The sequence below is a fragment of the Pteropus vampyrus genome, unplaced genomic scaffold, assembly GCF_000151845.1.
Source record: "Pteropus vampyrus isolate Shadow unplaced genomic scaffold, Pvam_2.0 Scaffold49, whole genome shotgun sequence".
NCBI classification, from domain to species: domain Eukaryota; kingdom Metazoa; phylum Chordata; class Mammalia; order Chiroptera; family Pteropodidae; genus Pteropus; species Pteropus vampyrus.
Window position 1 is genome coordinate 2,782,675 of NW_011888830.1, and position 5,066 is coordinate 2,787,740.

Sequence of the window (5,066 nt, forward strand, 5' to 3'; positions counted from 1 at the left end):
GTGTTACCAGTGTTGGAAGAGCATGCCAAATTTGTTTACTTGTGACAATTATGGTACAACACAATTTGAATTTGATTTTCAAACATGTTTGAATTTGTGGTTTTAACCACAATAACACAAGTTTATACGCTAAATGATTGATTCAGACTATTATGATTACTAGGATGTATTTCACGGGCATGCTTTATTATCAGAAATGTCATTTCTGGTGGTAGAAAAAACCTAGACTCTGTATAAGAGGCTTTCCTACTGCTAAGGGGCAGTCTTCATTGCTGATGGAGTCTGTCTTTTGATAAGGAAAGGTGCTTTTCCATTGCCATGGGAGTAGCACCCATCTTTGTCCCCGATACCACTCATGGAAGCAGTAGAGCCGTTGTGATTTTTTTTAAATCAACTAAAGAAGTTTTATAGACTCTTTGTACCTATATGTACCTGTAGATGTATGTAGCTGTGAGTATGGGAAACTTTGGAAGGAAAAAGACAGCTCCTCAACTTTCTAGCTACCCAAAACTGACTTTGTTAAAAGGAACTTGGATCCAAATGATTCCTTGATAAAAGTGTCTCCACACTTATGAAAGCTACTTAAAAATGTTTGATTTGTATTATAAAAGTGGAATCATGACTCTGTTTTCCTTTTAAATGTGATGTAAAACAGGCATCAGAGCTTTTAGTCTCCCTGGACAGATGTGCTCTCAGGCTCCGTGCTGATGAAATAACAGTGTCTCCATCTGCAGTCTTCCTTCTTAAGTCATTTTCTTTTTTGATTAGCGTGTATCTTCTCAGCAGGTGAAATTCTTACTCTGATGTCATGAAATTCTAACTCTCCTTCCCCACCAGTCCACCTTTATTCTTTCAATAGGATCAATTCTTTATTTGGTGTTTTAAATTTCTGAATATGCACTTTAAAAAAATAGCCATTATTTATTTATTTTGGAACCATTTGAGACTAGGTTGCATTTATCATCTTCCTCTACCCATTTTATATTTCAGTGCGTAGTTCTAAAGAACAAGATATTTATTCTCTTATGTAACCACAGCAAAATTATCATATAGATAAACTATGTTTATGTAGTCTACAATCCTTTTTCTACTTTTGGCGGTTTCCCCAATAATGTCTTTTACAGTAGTTTTGCGTGTCCAGTGCGGGATCCAACTGAGTGTTATTTACGTGTTGCATTTAGTTGTCAAGTTTTTAAGTCTCTTGTAATCTGGAACAGTTCCTTTTCTTTCACAATATGGTGCTTTTGAGGAACTCAGACCAGTTCATTTATAGTGTCCCTCAGGTTAGGATTATCTGAGGCTTCCTCTAATGAGACCTGCCCTAACGTGTGACTAGTTTGGGGGCATTCCTTCAGGAAGTCTGTCTGGAAGGGAAAGGAAGACTGCATGGTGCTCTCTCCATTTCCTTCTCATTTAGTTAACAGAAAAACTTCCTTCTTTAATTGAAATAGGATTCCAGTTTCTTGCATAAGAACAAGATTTATTGTTCTGCTTCACTAGTTTCTATTTTGCCTTTATTACAAGGGCTTGAGAGAAATGGCAGTGAAATATTTTCTTGAGTATGAGATGACCCTGAAAGGAGACAGTTGGCTTTTATCAAGAGAAATCCCTTTTTGCTCAGTTGCTGTTTTGAATGATCTTGACAAAAATCTCAACATGTTGAACAAATACTGTGAAGGCATAAAGTGTAAGCATTATTGAATTGTTTTATAACAATAAACTAGTTCTTCATATATAAATTGAGATTGCTTCACTAAAGATTAGCCTTTTTCATAACCTGATGTCTCTGTCTTTGTCCTAGTAAATTTTATTTAGCTAAAAATAAAATAAATGAACATATCAAATCTCTGATTCTCATTAGGTTTTAGAGATTTATGGGTTATATTAGATTTTAATGTGAAATGTCAGGATGCTTACTATCTATAGTTTTGACTCTTAAAAGTTTAATAATTGCAAGGTATATCGAAAACTAGAAAATTTACTTGGGATATAGCAAAGTATAAGAGATTCAAATGTTGCTTTTCAGATAACTTTGAGACACATGATGATATAAATTAATCTTTAAAAATGTTTTACGAGTGGTCTTTGAGTCTGATTTTAAGACACATTTAAAGGAAGAAAGAGATTATATGACTTTGAATAAATTTTTATTTTAGTACTAACAGGTCCTTAATGAGCACCTCCGTGTGTACTGATGCTGTGTTGGTCTTTGGGGCTATAGACAGGATCGAGACAGACATGGCCCTTGTCATAGAGCACAGACCTTGTGGGGAAGGCAGATGTTGCACAAGTCCCATGTCTTATTAATACAAAAGAGGAAGTGCAGGAGTCTGCAGGGGCAAGGGACCTGATCCACAGTGAGGGCAAGGAGGCCATCGGGAATCATATTCCAGCTGAGGCCCAGCTAAGTACCGAGGAAGAGGGAGAGAGGTCTCAACGTAAGTCAAGATCTGGAGTTAGGAAATTGAGATAAAGATTGAGAAATTAAGGAAAATTCAGCATCGGTAGAAGTAGGTGGTTGGAGGGGATTAAGGTTGTAACTTTAGTTAAACACCCCACTGTTGTCTCCATTTTATACTTTATTATACTTACTCTAATCTAAACTAATCTATGTTTTAAAAGTATAACCATAATATTAAAATAAATACATTTTGGAAACAAGGGGAAAAAAGGTATTGTAACCCCACTACATTAAAGCAGCTGTTTGCTGTTTTGTTTGTGACCTTCTGGTGTTGTCCAGAGAATATACATTTTTATATAATTGCGTTCATAGTTTGTATTCAATTTTATATGTTGATTTATAACATTGAATTGTGTTTAGACAATTATATTTCTGTAATTATTTTTTATAATTAGAGTTCATAATTATATTCCTTAAAGATTACGATGCATCATTTCCCTATTTTTTTTGGTTATTTATGATGGTGCAATTTCTAAAAAATGTTTGCAGAATGAATTTCACTGGTGAATTTTTCCTTTTTCTTAAACCAACCAACCAGAATTAATCACTTAGGCTAGAGTTAATAGTATGGAAATGTTTTTGCCTGTGTCTTCTTGTCTTCCTTAAAAGAGGGCGGAGAGGGTGAGGGCAAGTATTAGAAGCAGTCCCTCCTTGGATACTGTAGGACTGTAGTTAAATTTGGGGAGAGTCAAAAGTTACACATGGATTTTCAACTGCATGAGAGTCAGCTCCCCTAACCGCCATGTAGTTCAAGGGTCAACTATACTATGTATGACCTTCAGTTCACACTGACCTTCCATTTAAGGGTACATTCTCCTGCCATCTTGTACTTACTTGCAGGAGTCATCTCAATTGTAATTCAATAATTAATTGTGTAATTACGTCTTAATGCCCATATCTTTTGGTAGAATGGAAGGAAGTTGATCACCCCTGTAATAATCCACAACTAGCATGGTACCTACTTGGTGCCTACTAGATATTGTACATGCTAGGTGCTTAATATATTTCGTATGGATAAACAAGTTTATTGCCTTAAAATGCACTTATGGTATGCAGTCAGTGCATTAAGAATTTTTAGATGTTGTGAAGACACATTGAGATAATATAATTTTATTTCCCATATTTGTGAAACATATTTTGCACATATTTATAACAGTTTCCACTGAGTTACAGAGTTGAGAAGTTTCTTGGTTGCTTTTTATAAGCAAAACGAATTGCTCTTTGGTAAAATATCTTGAAAGTAAAAACTGGTTCTGAGAGAGCTACTGGCTTAACTCAGGTACTTTTGTTCATAAGCAGTTGAGGTTATGTGAAAGAAGGTTACTGTTGTTATTCATAAACACATATTCTGTGGTTCTCTCCACACCCTACATTTCAGGACATTTAACCTTCATATCTTCTTTGTTTTGTTTTACTTTTTTCCTATGAAAAAAACCTGTGAGATAGTGGATTAGCTTTTGATAGTATTAATTTTTAAATACCCAGTATAAATTATTAGGAATTACTGTAAAAGCACCTGAACACTATTTGGACAGAAAATAGTATAGATTTTAGGTAGAAAAAGATGTACGACTTTTATTTTTTATAAATAACATACGACATGTTTTATATTGATGAGTTTGCAGAGATCAATATTAAAAATTCCAGAACAAAGTGATTATATCCCACCCTTAAAATTTAAGTAGAATGACAAAGAAATGAAGTATATTGACTGATTTATTAACCCAAGAGGAGACTCTTCAGAAATAGGCTTATAGTTTAATTTTCAATAGTCTTTCTTCTATTTGTGAGCCAATTGACATCTGGAATATTTACAGATTATTTTTGTCACAAGAAGTGTGGCCTCTCACATTGTTTTCTTCTCATTTATCTACATGTCCTGAAAAAAATGACAGTAGTTTAATTCTAAAACATATTTCCAGGAAAGGCAAAAGAAGTTTTCTGAAAAGTGGTTAGAAAAAATCTGAATCAGTGCCAAGAATGAAAAGATGCTGGGTTGTTATTCACATGCTCAAAAAATTTTGTAGTTGTAGAGCACAGTGCAAATACATTTGTCTGCGCTGATTGTATAAAAAGATATTGACGAAATATTTTAAACTGCGAAAACATATCAGTTCCAAAAGTGTGCATATTACTCCATTTTTGTAAAATCAACAACAAAAAGTATATGGGTAAATCTAAAAGGTTGTTGGCAGTGCTTATCTGTATGGTGGGCTGCAGAAAGATTTTTCTTTTCTTTTGACATATTTTTGGATACTAATTTTCTACAGTGAACATGTATTATTTTTGTAATAAGAAAAACTATTAATGATGTATATTGACAAAAAGAAGAAAATAGAAACCTTTTAAATTAGTTTTTAATCCTTTAAGATTTTAGGGAGTTGGTTGGAATTGTCTATAGCATTATTTGTTATGAATAGTAATATTATTTTGTTTAAAAACAATACTTATTCTCTTGTCCTTTATCTTAGGGCCTAGCAAGATGTCCCAGTGAACTTGTTCATGGTTTTATTAAATGAATGAGAGAAAAAATACCAATGTGATTAAATTCAATCTTGTTCTTTTCCTCTTCCTTTTTTCTTTTCCTTTGTTTGTTTGTTTGTTT

At 33.6% G+C, this 5,066-nt stretch overlaps 1 protein-coding gene across 2 annotated transcripts in view; it reads left to right on the forward strand.

Annotated features, from left to right (window-relative positions):
• The window catches only part of USP6NL (USP6 N-terminal like), a 148,852-nt gene that overhangs the window by 25,552 nt on the left and 118,234 nt on the right, over nt 1-5,066 (forward strand). The gene's annotated exons all lie outside the window — the stretch shown is intronic.